Source organism: Arachis stenosperma, chromosome 5 (genome assembly GCF_014773155.1).
Source record: "Arachis stenosperma cultivar V10309 chromosome 5, arast.V10309.gnm1.PFL2, whole genome shotgun sequence".
Taxonomy (NCBI): domain Eukaryota; kingdom Viridiplantae; phylum Streptophyta; class Magnoliopsida; order Fabales; family Fabaceae; genus Arachis; species Arachis stenosperma.
The window spans coordinates 123,301,527-123,319,438 of record NC_080381.1 but is presented as its reverse complement, the minus strand read 5'-3'; the positions used below and the strand labels follow the sequence as shown (position 1 = coordinate 123,319,438).

General features: G+C 33.5%; 2 long non-coding RNA genes across 2 annotated transcripts; both read left to right on the top strand.

The window, feature by feature from the left end:
- The first annotated feature begins 8,341 nt into the window (after nt 1-8,341).
- Nucleotides 8,342-10,745, top strand: LOC130982714 (uncharacterized). Its single transcript, XR_009087196.1, has 4 exons — nt 8,342-8,503; nt 8,595-8,649; nt 8,738-8,866; nt 10,383-10,745. It is a non-coding gene; the product is annotated as an uncharacterized LOC130982714 (long non-coding RNA).
- Nucleotides 10,746-14,911: 4,166 nt separating this feature from the next.
- On the top strand, nt 14,912-17,239 carry LOC130982715 (uncharacterized). The gene is made up of 4 exons (XR_009087197.1): nt 14,912-15,077; nt 15,169-15,223; nt 15,312-15,440; nt 16,957-17,239. It is a non-coding gene; the product is annotated as an uncharacterized LOC130982715 (long non-coding RNA).
- The last annotated feature ends 673 nt before the right edge of the window (nt 17,240-17,912 follow it).

Genomic DNA, 17,912 nt, shown 5'->3' with positions numbered 1-17,912 from the left:
TGATTTGATCAAATAAATAATTATATTAATTCAAATGGAATATTATTATATTCTTTGCTAGCACCAAGAATATAATAATAGTATGATAATTGAGAATATTAAATGAAATTTGAGAATAATTAGTTATTCTATTTCTAAATTTGGATGAGATCCTAACCGATTCTGTTTCTATCTATACTTTTCCTTTTTGAAATTTTAAAATTTGAAATTAAATAATTAATTAATGATCTAATTTTTAATTTTAATTTTATCTTTTTTTAATCTATTATTTACATCATTCACAATTAGGTGTAGCAAAGCGGGCCTGCCCGTCCCATCTCTGCCTAGGCCAGCGCCACAAACGGGGTGTGGCCTGCCCTGCCAACTAAAATGGGTTCAAAATATTACCCGCCTCGCGTTAGGGCAGATAGTTGAGCCGACGGGCTAGCACGCTTGACTCTTTTTTTAAATAAAATTCATTAAAATTAATAAAAAAATTAATTAAAAAATCAAATACAAATAAAAAATAGTCAAATTATAATATAATGTTTTAATATATTTTTTTAATTTTTAACTTCAATAAAATTGTTCAAAATAATATTTGTCAATAAAACCATTTTTATTTTAAAAAATAAGTCACATAATTTAAGCATATATACAAAATTATAAAATAAAATAAAATAATTAATAATTAAAAAAAGAATAAAAACAAAAAATAAAAAAATAATATAATTATTAATTTTGTAGCAATAATTACTCTTTTATTTAATAATAAAATAAAATTCTTTGGCCTGAGAGACCGACCCACCAAAACTTACAAATTTGACAGTGCAGATTTGACAAAAAAAATTTATTTGACGGATTTTAAATTTTAATCCAACTTATCTTTCTAGTGAGTCCGACAAATTCAACTTATTTTACTACTCCTATTCACAATTATCATTGTTTCTCCGTACTTTTTCTTAATCAAAATATACTATTTAAAGATTGGAATTCTTGTAAACAATTCTACCACATTGTATTCAAGAAAATTATAGGTCACAATAATAAAAAGTCATGCACACCACTACGGAAAGAAAATAGAAGAGGCAGTACAAATGTAATTGGGAGCTTATAATTTTCAAATGTTAAGCCATGTAGACATTTTTCATGATCACGTTTCTCATGAATTAATATCAGGCTTCACCACTCACAATCAACTACCTCCAACTCTTTTGATTCGGCAAATTTATCCTTTAATTTGTTCATATTAAAAAACTGAACAAATCTATATACAAATTGTTTTATTTTGTAATAGAAGTATATAAAAAGAGATACAAAAGAAAAATTAAAATATTTGTTCCAATCCTTTTTTTTTTATTTGAACTAAAGTTACTGTGATATTGTATTTTTTTTTTCAAGCACATGTACTTTCTTTAAAAAATCATTCTTAAGTGTTATTAAACATAATATGTACTCAATAATACCTATTAAACATACCCTGTATTTTAGTTCTGCAGTAGGTAAACTTTTAAAAATAAAATTAATAAAGTTAAAATTTTAAATATTCAATTATTCAATACATATTTGATTAAAGTTCAATCGAATATAATAAAATGACATATCTATATTTATTTGTTTTAAATTAGTTTCCACTAAAATAAATCAAACCGTTTGAATAAATTTATAAGTTTTTCTTTTACATTTTTATAGGTTTTACATTTTGCAACAAATTATTTATTCTGAATCTAATAGGTAATTTTTTATTAATTGAGTTCAACCAATTTATAGAAAGGTGTGATAGTCATCTGATTTTAATGATTGGATAGGCAGTATATGCCTTGCACGTTGGTTTTGGACTTTCTAATAATATTTATTTAGAAAAAAGGATGACTTTTATCTTTTTTTTTTCTTTTTTTTTTTTTTGTAAATTCAGCTTGTTATGTGAATAGACCAAACAAAGAAATTCCAACAAATAAAAAAAAAGAATGTATTACTAATTGATAAAGGAAAATTTAGGATTAATATAAAAATATTTTAAATAAATGAGTTTAGTTAATTTGTATCTAAAAATATATGTTACAAATTAAAAAAATTATTAAAAATACAAAAATTTATAAATTTTAATATATTTATTTTATATTTATTAAAAAAATAAAATTTAAAAATATATTATTAATAATAATCTTATCTTATAAGAGCATATGTTAGTTAAATCCTAAATAAAATTTCAGAAAATGTTCATTCCATCCTTAATATAATATTGCATTACCTAAAGTAATATATTATTTTGCGTATATTAAAAGTAGCAACATTTCTCTTTCCCTAATACAAGCTTTTAATGTCAAAAGAGAAAAATACATCATTGTCTTCATACATGTATCATTTGAATGCATAAATAGATCCATATTCCATTCGGATGCACTATATATGAAAACTAGGCACTTTGAATGATTGACAATTATTCAATCAAACTACAGATATCAACTTGCATTTCAATTTCAATTATTCGATCATTTGTCTCAAAAACTTTAAATTCTCTAATCCGTGATGGAATTCACAAGGATAGTAACGAATATAAAATTTATCCAACAGTAGAGCTGATTGCAACAATTTTTTTTTATTGCTGGTAGCTCATGATCAGACTCAAAAGAATAATTGATCCTTATGGTCTTTAAGTGTGTCCTAAAGCAAAAACATATCGAATCCAATGAAGAATCTTCAAGCTAAGGTACAAATACCTGCATAGTTAAACACACAAAAACTATATAAAAAAACATAATGTAGTAAAAAGGAAAAATTCTGATCTCGGAGGTAAGTTACTCCTTTAAGGTTAAGGACTTGTAGAAGTGGTGATTTTTGTTATATGGTCAGAAATGCAACATTACGAAACTTTTTGGGATAGGGTCATATTAGGACGTCTCTCATGTATTAAATAATAAGGTATGAGCTTTTACGTGTAAATTTATCACTAATTTCACTAAAAACTTAAAAAAAAAATTAACAAGAACAAAGAATATATATTCATCTACTTAATACTAATAATATATTATAGTATTATTATACATACAAAGGCAATTACAAAATCTACCCCTTTAATAAAATTCTAACTAATAAGACGAGGGAAAAATAAATTCTAACAACTCAACTCGTAAACATAATCTTCTATGCTCCTATAACTCCGCACTAAACCTTCGTACTTATATAGCTAAAAGTGGTGGAAATAGGTAATATAACACCCTAACTTTTAGCACCTCATGATCGTACCAAAAATTCAGGCGTTACTTACCTCTAAACCTTTTTATTATATACTATCTTTATTTAATATTAAGTATTCGTGAATACGAACCGGAACTTTATTTAAGAAAACGAAATGAGACTTTATTTAAATTACTTAATCACAAAATTATATATATTCACATAACTTTATATATATAGACTTATTAAAAAAACCTCAATTACAAGTCATACCCTTCTAAAAACTAAAAGAATAGACGACGAGGGAAAAATAAATTCTAACATCTCAACTCATAAAAATATTCTTTTATACTCCTGTAACTCCGCAGTAAACCTTCATACTAGTAGCTGAAAAGGGTGGAAATAAGGGATAAGAATGGGGAAATTCTTGGTAGGGTTAGGACTAGATAATTAAATCTATATTATCATAGTTCAAACATTCGCAGCCCGACAAAAGGACTCAGAACAATAACCACTCATAGTAGTTCAAATTAACAAGCAATGAAAATCACAAACACACTCAAGCAATCACAAATAATTCACAACACCGAATCAAATGCAAAATATGCAAACAAGGATGATACATGCTTAGTCTTATCACAAATAATGAGCTCATTTGTCAGTTTTGACCAGCACCCGACGCAATCCAACTCGCAAGTCGGATGAGGCATTCCAACGATATAACCTCTGCAAGTTTCCACTTCTTGAAAGCGCTGATTCTCTAGTTGAAGTATGTCGAACATGACCTCTGTAAGTACTTGCAGGCACTGATTCTCCAGCTGAAACATGTGACCCATTCTCTTAGAAGCCATTCCATATTTACAGGCGTCTCTGCACAATCACAAACAAAGCCCATGAATTTTTAACATTTATCATTTGGCACCTTAACCATATTATCATTACCCTCTCGTGACCTTCCCATAATCATACATCCCGATTTATCTTTTTCTTTTAAAACCAAAATCACCTCTTTATGATATTCTCCAAAACTTTAAAACAATTTCACTTAAACCAATTCTTCTTTTAAAAGACAAAGAGAAACCATTTATTAGTTAAACCCCTCAACAAAGCCTCTAGAATTTAAGGGAGCGAGTCAATCTCATTTTCTTGAATTCATTAGAAATCCTTAATAATCATTGTTTTCTTAAATTGAATTTAATCAAATAAAGTTTCTAAATCAAATCAAAACCAAATCATACAAAACTGATTTCAAAATCAAAACCAATCCCAATTTCATCCTTAAAACTAATCCTTTAACTTTTTTCAAGACGTTACAAAACAAAATCATTCAATCAAAATTCAATTACTTTTAAAGTTCACTAAAACTCCTCCGAATGAAATTCTTAAGTCAAATTCAAAACATAAGTCCTGATAGTAATCAGTGGCTAAGAGAAGAAGGGTTGAATTTTAGCCATTTTTTGCTGAATAATAATTTCTGCCTTTTTAAAGAAACTTTAGGAGATATTTTTGCTTTTATCTCGTGTCAAGTTGAGAGACACTTTTGTTTTGTCTCGTGTCGAATTGAGAGACACTTTTATTTTTTGTCTCCTGATTATCAGAAACAAAGAAGGGAGTAGGAAAGAAGAATTAGCACCAGATATATCCTAGTTCAGCTACTAGGTGCAATGTGGCTTACACCCAGTCTCCATCACAACAATGATGGAATTTCACTATGTTTTCACAACATTACAAACACGAGGAGTGCTAAGGAGCCAGCAACTTTTGTGTTTTGTAACCATCAATTGGCCATCAATAGTGTTTTTAATGGTGTGAGATTATATCCAATGGTGGGAGATCACTCACTTTTCTTTTGATGGTTAAGTGCTGGCCACAAAACACAAAAGTTGTTGGCCTCATAGACTTTCTCTTACAAACACCAATTTCTCTCTAGGAACTACCCATTCCTATCTGGAACAAATATAGATTTTACACCCAATTTGAATTTGACTAGGACTCAAAACCTAGCTTTCAACCGCGAAGTGCTAACCTGACTTGTAAGAGAATCTCCACAGGATCATGAAACACAACATACAGATGTACAAAGAAACTTTGAGACATCTATGACTTTTTCTTTAATATTGATCACTGCCTTTTTTCTCTCACTGGCTTTTTCTTACAAACGTCACCATGTTTGCCTTTTTTACCATGAGACTCAGACAGACAATACTAAGTAAAGAAAAACAAAATGAACAACATTGAAAGAGAAGAACTCAGGTAGCTTCTGGGTAGCAATGAGAACTCTGAGCTTACTCTCTTTGATCTCAACCTTTGGCCGTTCACCCTTAATGTAGAAGGAAAAGCTTCCAAAGTTGAAACCGATTCAACCAAGCAACTTCTTCTCCAACCAAAAACAGCAGCGGTTCGAACAAAGAGAAGAGAGAGAAAAAATCAAAAACCAACATGCATGTACCCCTCTCAACCTTTTTTCATCAAGTTCCTTCCAGCTGAACTCTTGATCCTGTCTTTGGCTCTAAGAAATGATTCGGACCCTTGATAATCTTCTAACGTAGGACAGCTTCTTGCCTTCCATTTTTGCTTCCTCCTACGTGTAGCTCAGCGGTTATCTTCTTTCTTTGATGAACAAAAATGGAACTAAACTTTTTTACCTCAAATTTGCTTCTTCACCGAGACAGATTATTTCTATTCTTGGCAAATAAGATCTTGAAGCTTTTCTTCAAATCATGTCTTCAATGGCGAAAATCTTGCTTTTGTTTTCTTCAGATCTTCACCTCTAAAAAAAATCTTCAATTACTTTTCTACTTCATAGCTTTTTTCTTCATAGGCTTCTGATAACTTTTTCTATTTGCTTCTATCTTCTTCTGATGGATTGACATGACCGAATGCAAAGAAAAATGAGAGACAAGAGACAAAACTTTCAATACTCAATTAAATTCAATTTAATTTAGAGTTTCGGTTACCAAGAAAGGTATTCAACCAAATTGAATTTTGAATTCCAATCACAATGCATGAAAACTTTATCAATTTGGACCTCCTTTGTTTTGTGATCACCGAATGGCTTCCTTGGGCCATTTGTTTTTCATTTTGATTTTATCATGGGCTTGTGATATGTGCCTCTTTGGATTTTTTTTCTTTTTTTTTTAAATATTCAGTCATTAATATTTGAATTAATTTTTTCAATGATTAATTTGGACTTGTGTAACTTTGGCCCAATAGAAACTAATTTTTTTCCTGCACACTAATACACACATTAAACAATCTATTAGAAGCAAATAACAATTTAATAATTTTTTAATTAATATTTTAATAATATTTGATTATCATTTCAATATAAGTTTTTCAAACTCAACAAGCCATTTAAATTAACCTTAAAACATAAAATTTTTCTTAAATAATTTAAAGTCGTAAAATAATTTTTTTCTAAATAAACCAAACTCAAAACATATACTTTTCTTAAATGAATTAAACTTGAAACATAACTATTTTCTTAATAAATCAAATAATACAATTTCTCGAATCCAATCTTTTTTAAATAACATTTCAAACAAAGTATTAAAGTTTATAACAAAATTTTGGCAGTATCTCCTCTAAAACTCTGACTTTGCCATCCTTCTCGAGTCCCATCCAATCCATTTCTCAAACTCTTTCAAATCATTTCCAATAAATCAAAACTATTTCTAATATAAAAAAAATTATAAAATTAAACTAATTAAAAATCCAACCGCTTCCAAAATCAAACTATTTCCATATCTCAAAGCATGTCATCAATTCTTTTCTTATTAAATCTCAATGTTATCATCAAATCTCACCAATTCCACTTGATTATCAACAACATTATAGCCCCAAATTCATCAAAATAATTCAGTTCTTGACTGCACTTAAAATGACCAAACCCCAAACTAATCACAAATATAAATATATCACAAAAATTTAACATAAATTCAGTCAAATTCAATCAATAATTAATCAAACGAACATTCACTTATTAAATTTACATTCAATTATTATAAAATTATCAAACCCTACCTCCGTATGAAATCACAACAATCGAAACTTCAAGAAAGATTTCTGATCGAGAAATTGAAGAAGAAAACGTCAAAATTGGCTATTCCACCTTCGGAGTTTCCTCGGCCGAACTTTGCATGGAGGGACAGCAGCTCTACCATCAATTTTTTCCGAACAAAAGTGACACCAACGTGAAGAGGAGGAGAATGTGAATATTTTTATCGGATTAAATTTTTCATTGGAGTTATGGATCACGAAAAAATCGAAGTTAAAAGTTCTTGGTGGCGTCACGATTTCTTTCCCCTCTCTCTCGACTGTCTTTCTTTTTCCTCTTGAAATGAACTCAGCCATGCAATTTGATAATGATTAATGGTATAAATGATGATCAATTGTCAATGGGTGGGTTGGATGTCAAGTATATAAATGGTTAAGTCAGCGATTTAAGTTATAAATATTTTAAATGGATAATTATGAAAGTTGGATATATTAAAACACAAGTAATAATATATATGAGTTACTAATATAAATGACATTAGAAACATAATAATAAAAAATATGCAGTGAAGCATTAGCAAAGCTACGTTCACTGAGAAGTACGATATTTACTCATATCGACGGATATCAAACTCGATAATAATATTATTAACTAAATTTTATTTTTAAATTAAAAATATCAATTATTTAAATAAAAAATATATAATTTTTATTATTTATAAATTAATAAAATTATAAATTTAATTATGTAAAATATTTTATTATAATAAATATATATATAAGAATCTGAATTTAATTAAACTCGAATAATTATAAAATTAATTTAATTACTTATAATAAAATAATTTTTAAAATATAGAACTTCAATTTATGAAATAAATTATAATTTATTTATATTTATATTTTTAAAATTGTATGAGTCGTTATAGTAGTATCTGTAAACCCTGGTTAAATTAGTAGATAATTAGTCAATAAATTAATTTTTAATAAAGAAGATTAGAAATGTGAAAATTATATTAAATTAGGATAGAGCTCGTCGAAACGAGAATTTTGACACCAATTTCGAAGAAAACGCTCCAAGATTGGACCGAACGGGCCGAACCGAACCCAAACCGGACCTGTGGGCCCAACCAGCCCAACATTTAAGAAGACCGAAGCCTTCTCTTTTCTTTCATTCAGCGTAAACGAAGCTTGCAGCTTCCAGGGAGAGGATAAATGAGAAAAAGCTCCCGAAACCTTACGTTAATTTTCGATCCTCGTAACTTCTCCGTCCGAGCTCGGATCGCCGCACCGTTTGCGGCCACACGTTCACCACATCGAGCTCTACGTTTCTATCAGAACAATTTCATAGGTAACTCATTATTTTGCACTCAGCCTTCTTTTCCCCCAATTTTCAAAATTTGAGAAGAAATGTTGAATTTCTTTGATTTCTGATGTTTTAGGATCCAATTAGCTTGAGGAAAATATTCACTCTTGCTTATGTGAAGCTTGGATAAGGTGAGGATGTGATAATTCTATTTTATTTTCATTGAATTTGAGCTTTGAGTATTAAATTGGATATATATGTGTTATGAATGTGTATTAGGTTGTGAATAAATAATTGGAGCTTGAAATTGTGAATACTGGAACTTGGAGGAAGCGGATTAGTTGAGTTTTGAGGGGCTGTCTTAGTTTTGAATAAATAGCTTTAGTCGTTACGTGGAAATCGGCCAAGGTATGGTTTAGGTTTCTTGCATTTAATATATAATGTTCTGTGAAAACTTAGGCTAGATGACCATAGGATAAGTTGGAATGCAGGTGTATGTTTTATATTTAGTAATTTGTCGATGAATATAATTGGTTGAAGTTTATTGGATAATTAGTTATTAATTTTGGATGGTGAATGTTGTTATGTTAATTTGGAGAGAATTATAGTTGAATGTTATTGTTGATGAACATGGTTGGTTTTGTGCTTGTTGATTAATTAATGATTCGGTGAATTATTGATTTGATGTATAATTATTGTGGAGGTTGTTGTGATAATGAGGTATTTTGTGTTAAAAGCCTAGGATTTGTGAACTATGATTCTTAGTTAAATTTTGGTTGTTGGATTTGAATATTGTATGAGTTTAATTGTTGATCTGAGGTAGATTTTTTGGGGAGATTGTTATGATAATGAGGAAGGGAATGTTGAATTGAAAAGAATGCAGGTTTGGACTCGAATAGGGTGGCAAAGTCTGAGTTTTAGAGGAGATGCTGTCGAAATTTTATAAAAATTAGAGATTAGAGATTTTGTTTATATGATTATTTAAAAAGATTTAAATTTAAAGGTTATATGGTTTGATTTTGAGTTATTAAAAAAAATAGCATGTTTTAAGTTTGATTCATTTAGAAAAGAATGAATTATATTTTGAATTGGAACTATTGATGGACGGAATGGGAGGTGTGATAATGAAGGATAAGGATTGAATATGATTGATGTATGATGATGAATGAGATGTGAATGAAAATGATGTGGTTGTTGATGAATTATAATTGAATTATTTATATGGCTTATGAATTTGAATGATCTGAGATACGAGGTTCCCTAGATTATATGCCGTGGCTTGCCACCACGTGTACCAGGTTGAAAACTCGATACTCTGTTGACCCTACGACGTAAGTGTGACCGGGCACTATATAAATTCCCGGGAATGTTACCCCCATTGAGCAATATTGATTATTTGAGAAAAATCTATGCATAGACTCTTAGGGATGCACGTTGGGAGACCGTCTAAGGACAATTCAGACTTGTCGGGTTGGCTGGATAACCGACAGATGAGCCTCATCAGGCATAGGACAGGCATGCATCATATGCATATTACTTGAGCTACTTGCTTGTGCTTTAATTGGGTATGCCTATATGTACTTGCCATGCTAAATGTGTATTTGTTACCTGCAGTAATTGTAACCTTCTTGTGTTTGCCTTTATCTGTCTATTTGTCTGTGAAAATACATGATGGAACTGGAGGTATGGAGGAATGGCATTATGGGACTTAGATTTAAGGTTAAGTTAAGTTAGGTTTAAATATCCTTAGTAAACCACCTTTTATGGCTTCTGTTTAATACTTTAAGCTCTATAATCTGAGTGTCGGCGTTCTAGGATTGCCTCTGGCATTCCCAAGACCTTATATATTATGTGTGTGGCACCTTTACCATACTGAGAACCTCCGGTTCTCATTCTATACTATGTTGTTGTTTTTCATATGCAGGTTGAGAGGCATCTCGTTAGGCGTCTGGACTCTTGAAGCGAAGTGGTTACTGGGTTTATTTTGTTGTACAGTGATGTATATATATATACCTAGTTTTCTCTCTGCATGACTTGTTCTTTTTGATCCTCTTAAAGGTTTATGGAGAGGCAGGATTGTGTTTATGCACTTTTGGGTTTTGGATATATATGTATATATGTGTAAATATTCTCCGGCCAGTCTTGACTTCGCAGGCTGAGTTAGGAGCTTGTTATTTTGTATCTTTGGCACTCTATTCCTACTTCTGTTATCTTATGTTTAATAGTTATGGTTTTCTTAGCACCTAAGCTAACTCGTTCCTTGAGCGTAGCGCCTTTATTGTGCGATTTTTATTTCCCCCTTTTCTTCAAGGCTCCTAGCATATTATAATTCTTCTGCTATTATATGTACTCATTTTATTTTAGAGGTCGTAATACCTCACCACCTTCGTTTTACGACTTAAGCATAAAGCTTAGTGTGGTAGGGTGTTACATTATGGTATCAGAGCAGTTCGTTCCTATAGAGCCTGAAAGACGGACTGATTGTACTTCCGTGCATTCTCTGTATATGTGTTTATGTGCTATTAGGATATCTGATTGATATATATGGCATAAACGTTTGGGAGCATACATTTGGAACTTAAAGCATTAGACCTGCGATATTGAGACTGATCAACTTAATATCACTTGTTTGGTGTGTATAAGAACCAGATGTCGACTCGCGGACGCGGTCGCAGGTGAGATAGAGGTAGGATAGACACCGTTACTCCTAGCCCGGTAGGGAATGATCCAGTAGACTTTATGGCTGCCCTGGGAAATACGGCTGCAGCTATGCAAGCAACAGCTGAGGTGCTGGGTAACCAGATAAATCAAGGTAATCACGGAAATAATAATGATGAGGACGGTCCTATGACACTTACTACATTTTTGAAAGTTCGCCCTCCGACTTTTAGGGGAACCTCAAATCCCACTGATGCAGATAATTGGATCCAGGCTATGGAAATGGCGTCGCAGGTTCCTGAGGAGCATTGGGTTGAGTTTGGAACTTATCAGCTGCAAAGCGAGGCTCAGCATTGGTGGTAGGAAATATGACGTATCCTGCAGACAGATGATGCTAGGATAACCGGGAGGTTGGTTATCTAAGAATCATGTTTTGCTTGATTGTTCTAAAAAGTTAGTACAGTTTATGCCAGAAGGGTCAGAAGCACCAGTTGTGGTGAATAGTTACTATTTGAACTCTATGATAGTAAACTGTTCTGGAATTGAATGTCAGGGTATTATGTTATTAACTGTGGGAGTATCAGGTGATGATCAGAGTTTAGAGTAGATTTCGGTTGTATGTGAATTTCCATATGAGTTTCCGGATGATATTAATGAATTCCCCCCAACCGAGAAGTTGAATTCGCAATTGAGTTGGTACCTAGAACCGGTCCGATTTCAATTACTCCTTACAGGATGTCACCTTTAGAAATGGCCGAATTGAAAGCTCAGCTGGAAGATTTGTTGGGTAAGCATTTTATCCGACCAAGTGTTTCTCCGTGGGGAGCGCCAGTGTTACTGGTAAAGAAGAAGGATGGGAGTATGCGGCTGTGTGTCGATTATCGGCAATTGAATAAGATCACTGTGAAGAATAAATATCCGTTGCCTAGAATCGATGATCTAATGGATCAGTTACAGGGTGCCGGTGTGTTTTCTAAGATTGACCTGCGATCAAGGTATCATCAGATAAGGGTTAGAGACGAGGATATTATAAAAACTGCTTTCAGGACACGTTATGGTCATTATGAGTATACAGTGATGTCTTTTGGGCTAACTAATGCCCCGGCGGTATTTATAGATTATATGAACAGGATTTTCCGACCGTATTTGGACAAGTTTGTTATTGTCTTCATTGATGACATTCTTGTTTATTCTAAGTCTGAAGAGGAACATGCTGAACACTTGCGAACTGTGCTGCAAATTCTGAGAGACAGGAAGTTATATGCTAAGTTATCTAAATGTGAGTTCTGGAAGAGTGAAGTGAAGTTTCTCGACCACGTGGCGAGTAAGCAGGGAATAGCTGTGGATCCTAAGGTGGAAGCAGTGATGAATTGGGAGCGACCAACTTCAGTGACAGAGATCAGGAGTTTCCTAGGTTTGGCGGGGTATTATCAGAGATTCATTAAGGGATTTTCACAGCTCGCCTTACCTTTAACTAAGTTGACTAGGAAGGATACGCCTTTTATCTGGACTCCGGAGTGTGAAGAGAGTTTCCAAGCATTGAAGCACAGGTTAACTACTGCACCCGTGTTAGTATTGCCTGAACCAAGTGAACCGTTTGAAGTGTACTATGATGCATCTCTGAAGGGTTTGGGGTGCATTCTGATGCAGCACCAGAATGTTGTAGCATACGCCTCACGGCAATTAAGGCCGCATGAGATGAACTACCCGACACATGATTTGGAACTTGCTGCTGTTGTGTTTGCTTTAAAGATTTGGAGGCACTATCTCTATGGCATTAAGTTTCATGTCTTCTCAGACCATAAGAGTTTGAAGTATCTTTTTGAGCAGAAAGAGTTGAATATGCGTCAGAGGAGGTGGATGGAGCTTTTGAAAGATTATGATTTTGAATTGAATTATCATCCAGGAAAAGCGAACGTTGTAGCGGACGCCTTGAGTCGAAAGTCTTTATATGCAGCTTGGATGATGCTACGGGAGGAAGAGTTACTGAAAGCATTTCAAGGTTTGAATTTGGGAGTTAGAGAAGAATTTGGAATTCTATGTTTAAGTCAGTTGCAGATTTCAAGTGATTTTAAATCAGAACTTTTGAAGGCTCATCAAGACAGTGAAGCGTTACGTAAGGTATTACCAGCAGTTGAACAGGAAAAACAGTGGAGAATGTTAGAAGGTCAGGATGGTTTATGGAGGTTCAAGAACCGGATTGTTGTGCCTGATGTTGGAGACCTGCGACAAAGTATCTTGAAGGAAGCTCATAAGAGCGGGTTTTCACTTCATCCAGGGAGCACTAAAATGTACCAGGATCTGAAGGCAATATTCTGGTGGCTAGGGATGAATAATGATGTGGCATTACACATATCTAAATGTTTAACATGTCAGAAGGTTAAGATTGAGCATCAAAGACCATCAGGAACCCTTCAGCCTTTGGAGATTCCACAATGGAAATGGGAAAGTATCGCAATGGATTTTGTGATAGGTTTGCCTAGAACCCGATCTGGTTGTGACGCTAATTGGGTAGTTGTGAATCGATTGACAAAATCAGCTCACTTTCTTCCTATCCGAATAAGTTGTACAATGGAAGAATTAGCTCGAATGTATATTAAAGAGATTGTCAGGTTACATGGCATGCCTTCTACCATTATATTTGACAGGGATTCTCGTTTTACATCAAGATTCTGGGGAGCTTTTCAGCGTGCATTTGGGACTCAATTAAGTTTGAGTACTGCGTATCACCCTCAGACAGATGGTCAGTCAGAGAGAACTATTGAGACCTTGGAGGATATGCTAAGGACTTATGTTTTGGACCAGCCAGCGAGCTGGGATCGGTATATGCCATTAATAGAATTTGCTTATAATAATAGCTATCATGTGAGTATTGGAATGGATCCATATGAGGCTCTGTATAGTAGGAAATGTCAATCTCCATTGTGTTGGTATGAAACTGGAGAAAGAAGTTTGTTAGGGCCTGGGATGATAGCTGAAACTACTGAACAGATAAAGAAGATTCGTAGTCGAATGCTTATAGCCCAAAGCCGCCAGAAAAGCTATGCTGATCAAAGGCGAAAGCCTTTGGAATTCGAAGAAGGAGAACATGTCTTTCTGAAAGTTACACCAACCACTGGAGTGAGAAAATCTATTAAGACTAAGAAACTGAATCCCCGTTATATTGGACCCTTTGAGATTCTGAAAAGAATTGGACCAGTGGCTTATAGAATTGCCTTACCGCCGTATCTATCGAATTTGCATGACGTGTTCCATGTATCACAGCTTCGAAAGTATACTCCTGATGCAAGTCATGTTCTAGAACCAGAACCAATCCAAGTGAGAGAAGATCTAACACTTCCAGTAGCCCCAGTAAGAATTGATGACACCAGCGTTAAACGATTACGAGGAAGGGAAGTATCATTGGTAAAAGTAGCTTGGAGTCGAGCTGGTATCGAGGAACATACCTGGGAGCTCGAATCAGATATGCGAAAGGACTATCCGCATCTCTTTTCAGGTAACTAGATTTGAATTTTGAGGGCAAAATTTTTTGTTAGGTGGGTAGGATGTAAACCCTGGTTAAATTAGTAGATAATTAGTCAATAAATTAGTTTTTAATAAAGAATATTAGAAATGTGAAAATTATATTAAATTAGGATAGAACTCGTCGAAACGAGAATTTTGACACCAATTTCGAAGAAAACGGTCCAAGATTGGACCGAACGGGCCGAATCGAGCCCAAACCGGGCCCGTGAGCCCAACCAGCCCATCATTTAAGAAGACCGAAGCCTTCTCTTTTCTTTCATTCAGCGTAAACGAAGCTTGCAGCTTCCAGGGAGAGGAGAAATGAGAAAAAGCTCCCGAAACCTTACGTTAATTTCCGATCCTCGTAACTTCTCCGTCCGAGCTCCGATCGCCGCACCGTTTGCGGCCACGCGTTCACCACGTCGAGCTCTACGTTTCTATTGGAACAATTTCATAGGTAACTCATTATTTTGCACTCAGCCTTCTTTTCCCCCAAGTTTCAAAATTTGAGAAGAAATGTTGAATTTCTTTGATTTCTGATGTTTTAGGATCCAATTAGCTTGAGAAAAATATTCACTCTTGCTTATGTGAAGCTTGGGTAAGGTGAGGATGCGATAATTCTATTTTATTTTCATTGAATTTGAGCTTTGAGTATTAAATTGGATATATATGTGTTATGAATGTGTATTAGGTTGTGAATAAATAATTGGAGCTTGAAATTGTGAATACTGGAACTTGGAGGAAGCGGATTAGTTGAGTTTTGAGGGGCTGTCTTGGTTTTGAATAAATAGCTTTAGTCGTTACGTGGAAATCGGCCAAGGTATGGTTTAGGTTTCTTGCATTTAATATATAATGTTCTGTGAAAACTTAGGCTAGATGACCATAGGATAAGTTGGAATGCAGGTGTATGTTTTATATTTAGTAATTTGTCGATGAATATAATTGGTTGAAGTTTATTGGATAATTAGTTATTAATTTTGGATGGTGAATGTTGTTATGTTAATTTGGAGAGAATTATAGTTGAATGTTATTGCTGATGAACATGGTTGGTTTGGTGCTTGTTGATTAATTAATGATTCGGTGAATTATTGATTTGATGTATAATTATTGTGGAGGTTGTTGTGATAATGAGGTATTTTGTGTTAAAAGCCTAGGATTTGTGAACTATGATTCTTAGTTGAATTTTAGTTGTTGGATTTGAATATTGTATGAGTTTAATTATTGATCTGAGGTAGATTTTTTGTGGAGATTGTTATGATAATGAGGAAGGGAATGTTGAATTTAAAAGAATGCAGGTTTGGACCCGAACAGGGTGGCAAAGTCCGAGTTTTAGAGGAGATGCTGTCGAAATTTTATAAAAATTAGAGATTAGAGATTTTGTTTATATGATTATTTAAAAAGATTTAGATTTAAAGGTTATATGGTTTGATTTTGAGTTATTAAAAAAAATAGCATGTTTTAAGTTTGATTCATTTAGAAAAGAATGAATTATATTTTGAATTGGAACTATTGATGGACGGAATGGGAGGTGTGATAATGAAGGATAAGGATTGAATATGATTGATGTATGATGATGAATGAGATGTGAATGAAAATGATGTGGTTGTTGATGAATTATAATTGAATTATTTATATGGCTTATGAATTTGAATGATCTGAGATACGAGGTTCCCTGGATTAAGTGCCGTGGCTTGCCACCACGTGTACCAGGTTGAAAACTCGATACTCTGTTGACCCTACGACGTAAGTGTGACCGGGCACTATATAAATTCCCGGGAATGTTACCCCCATTGAGCAATATTGATTATTTGAGAAAAATCTATGCATAGACTCTTAGGGATGCACGTCGGGGGACCGTCTAAGGACAATTCAGACTTGTCGGGTTGGCTGGATAACCGACAGATGAGCCTCATCAGCCATAGGACAGGCATGCATCATATGCATATTACTTGAGCTACTTGCTTGTGCTTTAATTGGGTATGCCTATATGTACTTGCCATGTTAAATGTGTATTTGTTACCTGCAGTAATTGTAACCTTCTTGTGTTTGCCTTTATCTGTCTATTTGTCTGTGAAAATACATGATGGAACTGGAGGTATGGAGGAATGGCAGTATGGGACTTAGATTTAAGGTTAAGTTAAGTTAGGTTTAAATATCCTTAGTAAACCACCTTTTATGACTTCTATTTAATACTTTAAGCTCTATAATCTGAGTGTCGGCATTCTAGGATTGCCTCTGGCATTCCCAGGACCTTATATATTATGTGTGTGGCACCTTTACCATACTGAGAACCTCCGGTTTTCATTCCATACTATGTTATTGTTTTTCATATGCAGGTTGAGAGGCATCTCGTTAGGCGTCTGGACTCTTGAAGCGAAGTGGTTACTGGGTTTATTTTGTTGTACAGTGATGTATATATATATATATAGAACCTCCGGTTCTCATTCCATACTATGTTATTGTTTTTCATATGCAGGTTGAGAGGCATCTCGTTAGGCGTCTGGACTCTTGAAGCGAAGTGGTTATTGGGTTTATTTTGTTGTACATTGATATATATATATACCTAGCTTTCTCTCTGCATGACTTGTTCTTTTTGATTCTCTTAAAGGTTTATGGAGAGGCAGGATTGTGTTTATGTACTTTTGGGTTTTGGATATATATGTATATATGTGTAAATATTCTCCAGCCTTTCTTGACTTCGCAGGCTGAGTTAGGAGCTTGTTATTTTGTATCTTTGGCACTCTATTCCTACTTCTGTTATCTTATGTTTAATAGTTATGGTTTTCTTAGCACGTAAGCTAACTCGTTCCTTGAGCGTAGCGCCTTTATTGTGCGATTTTTATTTCCCCCTTTTCTTCAAGGCTCCTAGCATATTATAATTCTTCTGCTATTATATGTACTCATTTTATTTTAGAGGTCGTAATACCTCACCACCTTCGTTTTACGACTTAAGCGTAAAGCTTAGTGTGGTAGGGTGTTACAGTATCTCAACGTTCTTCGAACAGTATAAACTTTATGGACCTAATTTTTATTTAAAATAAACTTGACAAAATTTGGAGGTTCGAACAGTATAAATTTTACGAACCTAATTTTCATTTGAAATAAACTTGACAAAATTTGGAGGTTCGGTAGCTAAGTTATAACCTGCTGAAGTTGATCAAAAAATTAAGTTTTACCAAAAATTCTAAAATCTCTCTTTTATTTTTTTCAAATTCTCAAGTTCACAACCAAAATTTACACCTTAAAATAACTTTAAAACAAGTTGGACGTTACTTTAAAAGGAGTCTAAATC